Consider the following 16,167-nt stretch of genomic DNA (forward strand, 5'->3'; position numbering starts at 1 on the left):
TTAACTACTGCCATTTAAGAACATGAACAGAGCTACTAACTAATTTTTGCTGAACACTGTACATTCAAGAGCTTACTGTTCAGGACCTAGAAAGTGGTGGAATCTTTAAATGTAGTGGAATCTTTAAAATGTGCACAAACCTTTTAGGAGTGTACACAGTAGCAAAAATAAATTAATCTGACCTCAGGATTAAAAACAACAACAAAAAACATATCTAAAGTTACCATTGCTATAGCTGGAAACCAGTTTTTCATTTTCTCTGTATGTGCAGTGACTGGGATTGTGAACTAACTCAGTCATTCAAAAATCATGCAACCTTACTTGGTATAGCTGGTCAAAAACTTTACTGAAAAACTAAACAATTCTTCCCAATCAAAAAGCCCGCAAATCTCATGGCAGATTTATGTTAATAATCAGTGCATTGCTGAGGACTGATTTAAACATACCTGAGAAAAATAAAAAGTTACAGATCTATTATTCAATTTTTCCATGCTTTCTTAAAACTAGAACACTAATGATTCTAAACTAGTTCTTTAAAAACTAAAAAAAACCAAACTAATACAATGTGGGTTTTACAATTTTCCTTATGATAAGCAATTTTCATTTCCTTGTTCCATTCCCTTCCACCCAATTGTGCTCTAGTTCAGTGCTTTTCAAAGTGGTGGTCCGCACACCAGTGCCGGCTGCCGGTCCATGGCGAGTTTCCTCATAAGAGTGTCCAATAGGATAATAATATGGCACCAGTTCCTGGCACACTGGAAAAAAAAATTGCTGGTCCCCCACATCAGATAGTTTGAGAAGCACTGCTCTAGTTCATACTGCTCAGCTATGTATTATGGTCACTTACTTGTCAACCCACTTAAACAGGAGACAAAAAAATAACATTCAAATTTAGGCTGTGGTTATCCATTTTAGAGAAAGGGAATCAGTGATCTCAGTTTACTAGTGCGAATTTAGCATGGACTCTCGTGCAGCCTTTTCAAAGGCAGAAATTGAAGGAAAATGTTAATTTAGCTAAACTGGCTCTTACAATCAGGTAAGCATTGTGATGTTAAAGAGTTATAGGTTTATGTGTTATCAAGCATTCGCCAAATGTCATTAAAATGTATAAGGAACTATCCTAAACATTTAAAATAAAATATAACTTCAAACATTCTTATTTTTCAGGAACTGTGAAGAATACTTGTAAACTCACCTATTATGGCTCAATAAAATCACAGCCCTATAACCCTGCCACTTTTCGAGGCTGTACTACACAAGGGCTTTAATTAAATTCTGTATCAAGTATTATTTAAATACTTGGTAAATTATAAGAAGCACGGTATATAAAAAGTTATTTTAAATATAATTATATTTAAACTCCACTATAATAACTCTGAGCACACTAATGTAAGGTAGGCAGGATTAAAATGACACCCAAGACAGAAAGGACAAGTTTCTTTAGCTGAGAGGTTTGATGATTTCCTGTAGATAACTGGTGTTCCTGGAGTTCTATTCTCAACACCAAATAACTGACGTTCTTTAAGTAACAATGGTTTGTAATTATTTTTCTTCTTCACAAAACAGAATATTCTAGGACTTAATTCAGCACATTATACAGCACATTATGGGCTGCTGTAGCAAAAGCCGAGAAACGCAGCTCATACTTCCTTTCTACAGGAAAGGCTTGCAATGCCACAGAGCCCACCATTTCTCTAAACAGAGATTAGCTGTGATGAATTGTGAGGATACTCAAGGAAGGAAAGCTCATTAAATGAACTTTCCTGTCTCCCCTTTTTTGCTCTTCATCCCACAAAACACATAAGGCCATATAACCTGTGGGAATTACTGCTGCTGTACAGCTGACATGACACCATCTTCACCCCTGTTGTACACTCCAAGCTAGGGGCTGGATAGGGCCTGACGATCTATGGTATGCATCTGTGTGACTGTGCATACCCTGCACTGGGCAAGAGAGGGTTAACCCCACACTATGGGTGGCAGAATTCCCACCCCTCAGACCATGCTGGGAATGCTCCATATGCTGCCTCATAATAAAAGGGAGCAGCTCAGCTCATTCTAGGCTGACCACCCAGGAGAGAAGATGCTTGGTGGAGGCTCCTGGCCAAGAGCCGTTACAGCCACTGACTGTGGGAGCCAGAGAACCCTGGGACCAGACTGGGGACCTGCTACCTTTCGTCAACTGCTGGGAGTCAGACTTCCAGGGTGCTATCCCCACCAGGGAACCCAGGGACACCGACAATGTATGGACTGCTACCTCAGGAAACATGGTAGGAAGTGGCCCAGGGAGGCGGGGCAGAGAGAGTGGTATCTCTCACCCGAGCAAGGTCAGCATGTTACGGTAGGATTCCCTGCTGACTGGGTGGCGACCACATCTGTCTCCAAGAGGGCTCTGGGCTGGAACCCCATGGAGAGAAAGAGTCCTGGTCCCCCTACCCCAGCCACTACTCACCCCTAGGTGACAGCCCACTTCCCTGAATCCAGCCACTAGGCCACGCAGCCCTGAACATAAGGGCAGCTGTGTTGACTCTGGACATTAGGCTGCACAGCCCTGTACCCGAGAGCTGCCATATTGACTCCGACCCCTGGGCCATGCTGCTTTCAGCCTGGGCACAGGCTGGAAGACTAACCGCGGTTATATCACAACCCCAACCTACCCCCAAAGGAGGATGGGGTGTGCATATCATGTGACAATTTCAAAGAACAGAAGTGACCAATCAAATTAATTTACATAATCATTCTACAACTCTTACTGTTCATACATTCAGTTAATGACATGCTGACAAGTCATCCACCATACACTCTCCAACAACCACAAGACATACTTACTAACTCTTTCAATATGGGCACCGCTCAGCTAGAAACTGAACATATAAACTGAGAGGTAACAGAATATTTAGTAAATTACCCTAATTGGTCATTTCCAAGATTTTTAACACTTAAAATATGTTTCTGTTCTAATGTATTTTGTATACATGACTTACAGCAATCTCAGCTGTAAGTTAATGAAGTTGTTTTTTGGGCGGTGGCAGGGGAAGCGGAGTGTTTTCTTACTAGGAATGCTGCACTAAAGGAAATCACAGTTCAAGAAGAGAAAATAATTGCAAATGGTAGAATACTGCTAGTTGGAACATCACTACAAGACAGGTTTTACACACACTGTAGCCGTTTCTGCATTAGGATTTTTTGCTAAACTGTTGCCATCAGTGCTTCAGTTCCACTAGTGGAGGGGCTAGTGTAGACAGCTTAACAGGTGGTCAACAATACTTGGTTCACGCTAATGCTTCCATCAGAGCTGAATTGGTCATAGCAACAGTAGAAAATGTTTAGGAAAAGCATTCTGTTTTAGACAAGGTTACAATTACTACTCCGGGGGGAATTCTGCACACAATATTTTGAAATCCTGCAAAATTCTGCATATTTTATTTTTCAAAATAACACAATATAATCACACTCCTGCTGACAGCCCTGGGTGGCTGGGGCTCTTGCTGACAACCATTTGTGTGATTTCATCATGTCTGGTTGCGGTAAGGGTGGTGAAGGCTTGGGAAAGGGAGGTGCCAAGCGCCATTGTAAAATGCTTCCGGATAACATCCAGGGTATAACCAAGCCACCCATTTGTCGCTTGGCGGGTGGGTGAAGCGTATTTCGGGGTTGATCTACAAACAGACCTGTGGAGTGCTGAAGGTGTTCTTGGAGAACGTGATCAGTGATTCTGTCACTTACACTGAACATGCCAAGCGAAAGACTGTAACGGCTACAGATGTGGTTTATGCTCTGAAGCGCCAGTGTCATACTCTCTAAGGTTTTGGTGGCTAAACGGGTCACAAAGTCAACAGGACAACTGTTGGCAGGAGCCTCAGCTGGCCGGGGCTTACAGTGGGCGGGAGTGCTGGGGGGAAAATCACAAATTCTGCAGGAAAAAATACAATTCTGTGGTGAACATTAATTCTGTGCAAATACCCGGTCGAAAAGGGACCCTGGCGGCTCCGGTCACCACTGCTCACCGGGTCGTTAAAAGTGCGGTTGATGGTATAGCGTGGCTAAGACAGGCTCCCTGCTTGCATGGCTCCACACAGCTCCTGGAAGCAGCAGCATGTCTCCCCTTTGGCTCTTAGGCATGGGGGAAGCCAGTGGGCTCCGCACACTAACCTCGCCCCAAGCGTCCCCAACCAATGGGCGCTGCAGGGTTGGCATTTGCGGACAGAGCAGCACATAGAACCACCTGGCAGTGCCTCCATGTAGGAGCTGGAGAGGGGGCACGCTGTTGCTTCTGGAAGCTGCCTGAGGTAAGCATTGCCCGGAGCCTGCACCCCCCAGTCCCACCCCAGAGCCCATATCCCTAGCTGGAGTTCTCAACCCACAACCGAACACTCTGCCCCAAACCTGATCCCCCTCCCACCCTCCGAACCCCCTCTGTCCCAGCCCGGACCATCCTCATACACCCTGAACCCCTCATCCCCAGATCAAGCACCTGCATCCGGAGCTCTCACACACTCTCACACTCCAGCCCCAGCCCAGAGCCCCCTCCCACATTCCAAACCCCTCAGTCCCAGCCCGGAGCCTCCTCCCACAGCCCAACCTGCTGAGCTAGCGTGATGAAAATTAGCAAGTGAGTGAGGGTGGGGAGAACAAGTGACAGAGGGAGGGAGGATGGAGTGAGCGGGAGGCGGGGCCTCAGACGGGAGAGGCCTTGGAGGAGGGATGGAGCAAAGGTGTTCAGTTTTGTGTGAGTATAAAGTTGGCAACCCTATTAAAGTAGTACGCACCTGCTCAACTGACGAGACATAGTCCATTTCTCCTTCCTGCTGCCATCCCTCTTCTTCCTCTCTTACCAAAGGAGGAAGATGACAGATGGCAGTCACTTCTCTGACCTCCCTGCTTGGCATTTTAAAGCCCAGAAACTTACTATAATTCCCACGGTGATAATTCCAGACCTGTAAGCAGCACCAATTCAATCTGCCTTCTTCTAAACAAACAAACAAAAAAAACTCCACAACAAATCTGATCAGCTGTGCATCCCTAGACCCCCTGTTAACTCAAGAGCTCACACTGACTCCTCTGTATTGGTCCTGCCACATGGATGCTGTCAGTCATGCCATACCATGTTTGCTCTTTTAGTACAGTTTTTATATTTTAACAATTGTGAATAAAGTCTAAAGACATTAGGCACACAAATCTCATTGAAATTCAGTAGGATTTGGGCCTTTGAAAATCCCACCCAAAATATCTCATGTTAAAGAACAAGCTATTGTGGGGACAGACAAATGGCTGCAGAGTGGGGGCTATCCAGTTTATTGCACTGAGTACAGCATGCATGATTACCTGCCCTGTGGGTGGGTGGCATATGTGTGCATTCGGTGCAAGGAGCTCCTGGCCCTCAGAGACCATGTACGGGCTTTGGAGGCCAGGGTGGCGGAACTGGAGGAGCTAAGGGAGGCACAGAGGTATGCTGATGAGGCTTTCTGGGACACTGTAGAATTGTCCCACCTCCGATCAGACAGCCCCTGCGCTGTTGAGGATGATGAAATGCCCAGAGAAGCAGAGCAGTCAACGGGAGCAGAGGGAAACCTTCCATAGTTGGGACCCTCCTTCCAGATGGTGCTGGGGTTGCCTCTCGCACAGAGGTTACCTCTCTGGGGGAGGGAACTCCAGTTGCTAGGAAAAGGCAGGTGTTAGTAATGGGAGACTTGATCATTAGAAACGTAGATAGCTGGGTTTGTGATGACCAGGAGAACCATATGGTGACTTGCCTGCCGGGTGCGAAGGTTGTGGATCTCTCGAAGCATCTAGACAGACTTATGTGTAGCGCTGGGGAGGAGCCGGTGGTCGTGGTACATGTAGGTACCAATGACATAGGGAAGGGTAGGAGAGATGTCCTGGAGGCCAAATTCAGGCTGCTAGGAAAGAGACTGAAATCCAGGACCTCTATGGTTGCATTCTCAGAAATGCTCCTAGTTCCAAGTGCAGGGCCAGGTAGGCAGGCAGAGTTCCAGAGTCTCAATGCGTGGATTAGACGATGGTGTAGAGAGGAGGAGTTTACATTCATTAGGAACTCGGGAAACTTTGGGGATGGGGGAACCTATATAGGAGAGATGGGCTCCACCTAAACCAAAATGGAACCAGACAGCTGGCACTAAACATTAAAAAGGTTGTAGAGCAGTTTTTAAACTAGGAGAAGGAGGAAAGCCGACTGCTGCAGAGGAGCATGTGGATCGGACAAACACTTCTCTTAGGGGACAGTCTAATGATAGAGAATCTCCAGGTTGGAGTCAGGAGCAGAGGATGGAAGAGGATAATGTAAGGGCCAGATCAGATGATAAACATTCACATAAAAAAGATTCTGACACATCAGAAAAGGGCAGACAAATAAACAGTGACAAGTTTTTAAAGTGCTTGTACACAAATGCTAGAAGTCTAAATATGGTGAACTAGAGTGCCTTGTGATAAAGGAGGATATTGATATAATAGGCATCACAGAAACCTGGTAGACTGAGAGCAATCAATGGGACACAATCATTCCGAGGTACAAATATATCGGAAGGACAGAATAGGTCGTGGGGGGGGGGGTGGCACTATATGTGAAAGACAATGTAGAATCAAATGAAGTAAAAATCTTAAGTGAATCCACATGTTCCATAGAATCTCTATGGATAGAAATTTCATGCTCTAATAAGAATATAACATTAGGGATCTATTATCGGCCACCTGACCAGGACAGTGATAGTGATGATGAAATGCTAAGGGAAATTAGAGAGGCTATCAAAATTAAGAACTCAATAATAGTGGGGGATTTCAATTATCCCCATATTGACTGGGAACATTTCACTTCAGGACGAAATGCAGAGATAAAATTCATCGATATTTTAAATGACTGCTTCTTGGAGCAGCTGGTACATGAACGCACAAGGGGAGAAGCAACTCTAGATTTAGTCCTGAGTGGAGCGAAGGAGCTGGTCCAAGAGGTAACTATAACAGGACCAATTGAAAATAGTGACCATAATACAATAGCATTCAACATCCCTGTGGTGGGAAGAACATCTCAACAGCCCAACACTGTGGCAATTAATTTCAAAAGGGGGAACTATACAAAAATGAGAGGGTTAGTTAAACAAAAGTTAAAAAGTACAGTGACTAAAGTGAAATCCCTGCAAGCTGCATGGGCACTTTTTAAAGACATCATAATAGAGGCTCAACTTCAGTGTATACCTCAATTTAAGAAACACAGTAGAAGAACCAAAAAAGAGCCACCGTGGCTTAACAACCATGTAAAAGAAGCAGTGAGAGATAAAAAGACTTCCTTTAAAAAGTGGAAGTCAAATCCTAGTGAGGCAAATAGGAAGAGCATAAACACTGCCAAATTAAGTGCAAGAATGTAATAAGAAAAGCCAAAGAGGAGTTGGAAGAATGGCTAGCCAAAAACTCCAAAGGTAATAACAAAATGTTTTTTAAGTACATCAGAAGCAGGAAGCCTGTTAAACAACCAGTGGGGCCCCTTGATGATAGAGATACAAAAGGAGCGCTTAAAGACAATAAAGTCATTGCACAGAAACTAAAAGGATTCTTTGCTTCAGTCTTCACAGCTGAGGATGTTAGGGAGATTCGCAAACCTGAGCCAGCTTTTCTAAGGAATTGTCACAGACTGAAGTGTCACTAGAGGAGGTTTTGGAATTAATTGATAAACTTAACAGTAACAAATCACCGGGACCAGATGGCATTCACCCAAGAGCTCTGAAAGAACTCAAATGTGAAGTTGCGGAACTATTAACTAACGTTTGTAACCTGTCCTTTAAATTAAATCGGCTTCTGTACCCAATGACTGGAAGTTAGCTAATGTAACACCAATATTTAAAAAGGGCTCTAGAGGTGATCCTGGCAATTACAGACCAGTAAGTCTAATGTCAGTACCAGACAAATTAGTCAAAACAATAGTTAAGAATAAAATTGTCAGACACATAGAAAAACATAAACTGTTGAGCAATAGTCAACATGGTTTCTGTAAAGGGAAATTATGTCTTACTAATCTATTAGAGTTCTTTGAAGGAGTCAACAAACATGTGGACAAGGGGGATCCAGTGGACATAGTGTACTTAGATTTCCAGAAAGCCTTTGAAAAGGTCCCTCACCAAACACTCTTATGTAAATTAAGCTGTTATGGGCTAAAAGTGAAGGTCCTTTCATGGATTGAGAACTGGTTAAAAGACAGGGAACAAAGGGTAGGAATTAATGGCAAATTCTCAGAATAGAGAGGGGTAACTAGTGGTGTTCCCCAAGGGTCAGTCCTAGGACCAATCCTATTCAATTTATTCATAAATGATCTGGAGAAAGGGGTAAACAGTGAGGTGGCAAAGTTTGCAGATGATACTAAACTGCTCAAGATAGTTAAGACCAAAGCAGATTGTGAAGAACTTCAAAAAGATCTCACAAAACTAAGTGATTGGGCAACAAAATGGCAAATGAAATTTAATGTGGATAAATGTAAAGTAATGCATATTGGAAAATATAACCCCAATTATACATACAATGTGATGGGGGCTAATTTAGCTACAAGAAGTCAGGAAAAAGATCTTGCAGTCATCGTGGATAGTTCTCTGAAGATGTCTACACAGTGTGCAGAGGCGGTCAAAAAAACAAACAGGATGTTAGGAATCATTAAAAAGGGGATAGAGAATAAGACTGAGAATCCATTACTGCCCTTATATAAATCCATGGTACGCCCACATCTCAAATACTGAGTACAGATGTGGTCTCCTCATCTCAAAAAAGATATACTGGCACTAGAAAAGGTTCAGAAAAGGGCAACTAAAATAATTAGGGGTTTGGAACGGGTCCCATATGAGGAGAGATTAAAGAGGCTAGGACCCTTCAGCTTGGAAAAGAGGAGACTAACGGGGGATATGATAAAGGTATATAAAATCATGAGTTATGTGGAGAAAGTGGATAAGGAAAAGTTATTTACTTATTCCCATAATACAAGAACTAGGAGTCACCAAATGAAATTAATAGTCAGCAGGTTTAACACCAATAAAAGGAAGTTCTTCTTCACGCAGCGCACAGTCAACTTGTGGAACTCCTTACCTGAGGAGGTTGTGAAGGCTAGGACTATAACAGCGTTTAAAAGAGAACTGGATAAATTCATGGTGATTAAGTCCATTAATGGCTATTAGCCAGGATGGGTAAGGAATGGTGTCCCTAGCCTCTGTTTGTCAGAGGATGGAGATGGATGGCAGGAGAGAGATCACTTGATCATTGCCTGTTAGGTCCACTCCCTCTGGGGCACCTGGCATTGGCCACTGTTGGTAGATAGGATACTGGGCTAGATGGACCTTTGGTCTGACCCGGTACGGCCATTCTTATGTTCTTATGTTATGTTCTTAAAACACTAATTACATATAGTAAAACTACATTAAATGAATAGCTGAGTGCTTGACTTACAACCTTAAAGTTAATAAGTGCCAGAAATAAGGTTGCACAGGCAGCTTTGTTTCATCTCCCTTGTGATTATGCATTATAATAGTCTTAGCTAGTATCATACAGGAAGTCTGTGGTACAGTCAGGGATAAACTCCATTCTACTGGATTCAATCCAGTGCCTGAAACACAAGGTACCCTTTCATGCAATCCTCTGACTCATTCACTGTCCAATCTACATACCAAATAATGCAGGGTCCTGATGAACAAGTAGTAAGTGATCATGTAATTAAGACCAGTATCATATTACATAAGTACAGGAGTCGAATTTAAGGTTGCACAGACACATTCTGGTAATGGTGAGGTTTATAAAGTATATAAGATATTAGAGGAGGATAGTCAATGTCTCTTGTCTAATAGTGCTATAACTGAAGAAACCTATCTGGTGTCATCTTTTAATTACAGTTTCAGCAGAAACACTGATTAACTAATGTAAGATCACATTACAGACTAGAGGTGAAATTCTGGTAATGAATATACAGCCCAAGTGATCAAACCTTGTGCTCAAAGTAAAACAAGTAAGGCTGAGCAATGCAACCCTCAGTTCCAAATTAGAGTACCTTGTACATACCCAATGAACAGCTGCTATTAAGAGATGGGCTGCCGGGCTGTGTACTTTACTTTTTGAGCAATGGATTTCTGGCTAAAAGCCCCTGCCACAACACTCCTGCTGACAGACCTGCCAGCAAACTTGGCTATTCCACACATAAGGGTGTGCAGAATTCCCCTGGCATGGCCTGGCAGAAGTGTGCCATTTCTGATACCTTTTGGGCCTCACACTCAAGTGAAAGACGCGAAGAGGGTTTCATCCTAAGAAATGTTTTCATAACAGATGGTTTCTTGGACTTACAAATTATAATTAACTGAAGTGACAGAGGTGTTTAATGTTGTGGATTTCCACTGTTTGTTTATTAGGCAATTTATTGCTCCTACTTTCAAAGCAAAAATCATATTTTTAAGTTTACACCTTCCAAAGGCCCCATGCTCCCAGTTGGTCCCAGCAGGGAAGAGGGAAGGGGATTTTTTAGAGCTCTTCAATAATTAACTCAACACTTTAAAAATTACAAGTTTGGGGTATTTTGGAGATTTCTTTGTTTTGTTTTTGTCAAACACACGTGTTTTGTTTCAATGGGAGTTTACTCTAAAATCAGAATTATGTACCTAATAATTCCCAAAGTTTTAATTTATAAACTAAACTTGATTTTTTTCCAGGGGAAGATAGACAGGTTTTCTTCTGATCTTTATATTAACAAAGATAAGAGATGGTATTTCCTTTATGGAAGACTTCACATATAGAAACTATGAACCACGAATCTTGAATGGCTTCTATTTTAAAGTGATACAATATGATTTTTCACTTCTGTTTTTCACACTGAAGAAAAATAAACAGAACCACAGTTAAATACAGAAGATGAGGGTGTTTTGTTTTTTTAAACTTTCATATACAAACCAAGGTCACCAAAAAAATAAAAATAAAAACCCACACCACACAAAAAACCCACACAGTTTTAAGGGTGTTTTTTGTTGTCATGGTTCGGGGTTTGTTTGGTTTTTTTACATGTGGGTTCAGTTAGATACAGATGCATTCAATATAGTGTTTGCTATTTTCAGAGTGGAGAACTGTACTGTTTATCCCCACTGTAGAGTTACCTTTCATCAAATTGCAGGTATATCCAATACTGCTATATTTCCTGTAACATAAAAAGTAATTTTCTTTAAGAAATATCCATGAAAACACAACTTTGTTACTTTAAATCAATTATTTTCTTTCTTTAATGCACATGCTTGACTTTTATGAAACAACAACCCAGCCTGCCCACATAGTCATACAAGTAATGAATTCAATCACACTATGGTCATACATAAAGCCCCATCTAAACTATGAGCCTTATGCTTTGTTTAGTAATTAACTCTTAAAATGGATATATAAACTTCACCAAAAATCAGAACTCACCCACTTTGCACAGCCAGCTGTAAATGGCTACAACAGGAGGTGCAAGACTATGGCAAATCAGGTCATAGAACTATAAAGAAGTTACGGTTAACACTTTCTTAAGGCCATGTCTACACTGCAAAGTTTTGGTGGCAAAAGGCAGCTGTTGGCGGCAAAACAATGGAGGTGTACACACTGCAATGCCACTTTTGGCAACAATATGAAACCATCTTGACGAAAAACATAGGACTTTTTCGACAAACCTTTTTTCGACAAAGTGCCAGTGTGGACACCATGCTTGATTTTATCACTTTAATTGGCCTTCAGAAGGTGTTCCACAATGTCCCTCCTGACCACTCTTGTCAGCAGTTCCAACTCCACTGCCCTGCAGCCAGGTAAACAACCATCACCCTTCTCCCTTTAAATCCCTGGGAATTATTGAAATTCCATATCCTGTTTGCTTGCCGTGGAGAACTCACATCGCATCTTCTCAACTGACAATGGTGGCTCCACGCAGCAGTCGCTCTCCCACTTGCACCACTGCAGAGCTGCTGGGTCTGCGTGGTATTTGGGGAGAGGAGGCTGTGCAGTCCCAACTGCGCTCCAGCCATAGGAATTTCGATACGTACAGGCAGGTTTTTCGAGGTTTGTGCAAAAAGGGCTATGACCGGACATGGTGCAGTGCAGAGTAAAGATCAAGGAGCTGAGGCATGCATACCAGAAGGCAAGGGAGGCAAATCACTGCTCAAGTGCAGTGCCGAAGACATGCTATTTCTATAAGGAGTTGGAGCTATCCCCAGTGGTAACCCCACCTCCACCACCAAGAGCCCCATAGATACTTTGGCAGGGTTGGAGTTGGCAGAAAGTGGACCTAACCCAAAGGACGAAGTCACTGATAAAGAGGTGGAGGTAGATGACTATGTGGAGCCCACAGAGGGGGTTGCCTGGTGGTGCATCCAGTCAGTAGCTGTTCTGCACTCCAGAGGTGTCTAGCCAGTCTCAGCAGTCGCACTCCAGTGAGCAAGAAGCAGGAGAGGAGACCCTGGTAAGTGGTTTTGTTATGTGTAGTGCAGAGGTGGGCTGAGGACACAGAAATGTACATGGCTGGCTGTGTTTCTTTGTGCTGGACATTTCCCTGTGCAGCTAACTAGTATGGCAGAACAGGGTGTTGATGCATACCAAGATTTCATGGGAATCCTCCAGAGATCTCTAGGAAACTTTTTCCTGGAGGTATTCGGCAACCCTCTGCTCAAAATCAGCAGCCAGGCAGTCTGCCTCATCAGTCCACCCGGAGCACACTTTTCACACTTACCTTCACAAATATTGCGCAATGTACAACATGCAGTTATGACCATGGGAATATTATCCTCATTGAGGTCTAACCTGCCATAAAGGCATCACCAGCATGCCTTTAATCTGCCAAACGCACATTCCACGGTCATCCTACACCTACTCAGCCTGTTGTAGAAGCGCTCCTCACTGCTGTCCAAGTTTCCCGTGTAAGCTACATGAGCCATGGCATTAAGGGGTATGCCCAGGATAACTATGGGCATTTCAACACCCCCCACTGTAATCTTCTGGTCTGGAAAAATAGTCCCTGCTTGCAGCTTTCTGTACAGGTTGGTGTTCCTGAAGATACATGCGTCATGCACCCTTCCAAACCACCCCACGTTGATGTCAGTGAAACGCTTGTGGTTATCCAAAAGTGCCTGCAACACCATGGAGAAGTACCCCTTCCTATTGATGTACTCTGTCGCAAGATGGTCCAGTGCCAATATTTAAATATGCATGCCATTTATCGCCTCTCCACAGCCAGAGAAGTCCATTTCTGCAAAGCCATCCACTATTTCATACACACGGTGTAGAGCCACAGTCCTTCATAGCAGGATGCAATTAATGGCTCTGCACACCTGTGTTAACGCAGCCCCAACAATCGACTTCCTGACTCCAAACTGATGCGCAACCAACCGGTAGCAGTCTGGATTTGCCAGCTTCCATATTGCAATCACCACGCACATCTACACCGAGAGCAGCAACTCTCATTCGGGTGTTCTTGTGCCTCAGGGCAGAGACGAGCTCCGCACACACTTCCAGGAAGGTGGCTTTCCTCATTAGAAAATTCTGTAACCACTGCTCATTGTCCCAGACCTGCATGACGACACGATACCACTCAGTGGTAGTTTTCTGAGCCAAAAAGCAATGGTTCACCATTTGCAGCTGTTCCATGAATGCCAAAAGTAATCGAATGTTGCTCCTATCCATGTCAGACAGCACGTCAGACAACTGTGAATACTGTTAAGTTAGGGACTTCACGATGAACGGCACGGCCATTTGCGATGTGTTACTGACAGCAAGCAGAGAATTGGACAGCAGAGTGGGATCCACCCTTTCACAGAGATGGCAAGGCGAGCAGTAAACAAGGGCCACTGAAAAATGTTGCAAAGATGGAAGCACATGGAATGGTGGAACGGAAAGCAATGCATCATGGGACATTAAACCTGGACCCATGATGTGCTGCGAACCACTCCGTCTTCCCACAAGACCTAGTAGCAGAAGATGGCAAGCTGAACTCTGGGATAACTACTCACAGTGCACTGCTTACTGACGATGCTAGTGCCCCAAGTGTGGACACACTGTGCTGACAGAGGGAGCATAGTATTAACACACAATACCCATTTTCTTTTAGCAGTTTTTGATCACTGACAAAAGTTTTGCCGACAAAACTCTGCAGCGCAGACAAGGCCTAACATTTGTAGGATTTAAAAACAAAACAAAACTTACAGATTTGTGTTGACACATTTTCTTGATAGAGGTGTAACTTGTCTATCTCTTTGCTATCCTTTTTAATATAAAAAAGAATATTTACACCCAAGGGCAGAGAAACCTTTACTCATGTGAGTATACCCACTTGTTCCCATGGAACTACTGATGCAAGTAAGGCCCCATGTATACTACTAATATAAATGAGTCAAGAGACTTGGTTACAATACAGCTGTCCCCTGAAAGTTAAAAATTCTAATGTATATCATCCAAGGCTTTAACCTAATGAGGATATAGTTCAGTCCCATATAGGCTAGAATTTAAACTATGTTGTAACTGTGTCAGAGGACAGCAGCGTTTTAACCATGCCCTGGACTCATTTATAGCTGAAGAGTGCATGAAGCCTAACTTACACCACTATTCCTAGACATAGCCCTCGTCCAGACTAACCCGCGGCATCGGCGGGTTAAAATCGATTGCTCGGGGATCAATATATCGCGTCTAGTCTGGACGTGATGTATCGATCCCCGAGCGCGCTTACATCGATTCCGGAACTCCATCAATCCGAACGGAGTTCCGGAATCGACACGGAGAGACGCGGACATCGATGCCGCGCCGTCCAGACTGGTGAGTACCTCGATTTTAGAAATTCGACTTCAGCTACGTTATTCCCGTAGCTGAAGTTGCGTATCTAAAATCGATTTTAATACCTAGTCTGGACGTGGCCATAGTCTATGCAGTTTTTTGGTAAGAGGATGTGATTTTTTATTTTATGTTTTAACCTTAATAGATACATCAGTAAAAGCAGCAAAGAGTCCTGTGGCACCTTATAGACTAACAGACGTATTGGAGCATGAGCTTTCATGGGTGAATACCCACTTCATCAGATGCAAGATAAATCAGTATAACCCTTAGCATAGAAGCAATTACACCAGTATAAGACATCTTTACACTATTATTGCTTATTCCCCTGAATTTATTGGTATACTTGTCCACACAAAAGGTTGTAACTGCTTTAACTATCCTAGTGTCCAATAGCTGTCCTTAAAGCAGTAGAAAAACTGTGTGCAGACCAGCCCTTCTAGGAATAAGTGAAACTACTCACAAGCTCTATACTTGGAAATACATGAAAACAGCAGAGGACAAACTCAATTAATATCTTCCTTCATTACAAATAGATAGTTCTGTCAAAAAAAGATCATCTCTGCTAGCTATGTAAAACATTATTTTTAAAAGCTGGAAAAGTTAAAACAATGCATTCACCTGACCAATGTATTTCAAGAGTCTGACACTAGGGTGGTGGTATTATTTATTTAATTAATTTGATTTCCTTCTCCCTCCCTTTTTCCTTTGTCTACACAATGTATTGTGCATCTCACAAGAGCTGCTGTTCAGATTGAGCTCAGATTTAAATCCCAAATGCACTGCAGAAGGCCTATATTTGATTACAGTGCTATATGATGTCATGTATCCAAGACAACTAAGGCATTAAGGTCTCCTAGGAATAAAACTACCTCTTGGTAATAGATTTAGGCACTCCAGGCATGTGACTGATCCGTTGTCTCCAAATGAAAAATGTATGCAGCTGCACTCTTCAGCAAAACACTTTACAAAAAACAAGAGGTCCAAATAATTGTTCTCATTGAACAGCATACAGAAACAAAACTGATATTTTCTTTTTAAATAAAAAGGCATACCAGGTACTTTAAAGATGCAGATACAATTTATTAAAATCAGTTTGTAATATGTTTCAGAAGTCAGACAAGGTGAGAGGCCTTGAATGTCTCCCTATTATTGAGCAAAACCTCCGCAACATTCATTTCTGACTCACGTATATGAGGAGGAACTCTTTCTTCCCACATTTTACTGGGTGTTATATAAAATAAAGGTTTTCAGTTATTCACTAAAATATTTTCAAATTTCTATCATTTTTAATGTCTCTTCCCAGTCTTCTTCCACTCCTTGATGTAAAATTGAAACTAAGCACAAAATTGAAAGAGAACC

At 42.8% G+C, this 16,167-nt stretch overlaps 1 protein-coding gene and 1 pseudogene across 6 annotated transcripts in view; one reads left to right on the forward strand and one right to left on the reverse strand.

Annotated features, from left to right (window-relative positions):
• FOXN2 (forkhead box N2) overlaps nucleotides 1-16,167 on the reverse strand; it is a 120,780-nt gene that overhangs the window by 90,137 nt on the left and 14,476 nt on the right. The window contains exons 1-2 of one of the 6 annotated variants that reach the window (XM_030557753.1): nucleotides 14,185-14,216; nucleotides 11,121-11,161 (exon numbers count right to left, since the gene is read on the reverse strand). The exons of 4 other annotated variants lie outside the window; for them this stretch is intronic. The gene's annotated coding sequence lies outside the window, so the exon portion shown is untranslated. Of the gene's footprint in view, nucleotides 1-11,120; nucleotides 11,162-14,184; nucleotides 14,217-16,167 lie in introns of those variants that run through there. One more of the 6 variants, XM_030557751.1, reaches the window with a different exon arrangement.
• Nucleotides 3,515-3,804, forward strand: LOC115649137 (annotated as a pseudogene).

This window comes from Gopherus evgoodei, chromosome 3, assembly GCF_007399415.2.
Source record: "Gopherus evgoodei ecotype Sinaloan lineage chromosome 3, rGopEvg1_v1.p, whole genome shotgun sequence".
Taxonomy (NCBI): domain Eukaryota; kingdom Metazoa; phylum Chordata; order Testudines; family Testudinidae; genus Gopherus; species Gopherus evgoodei.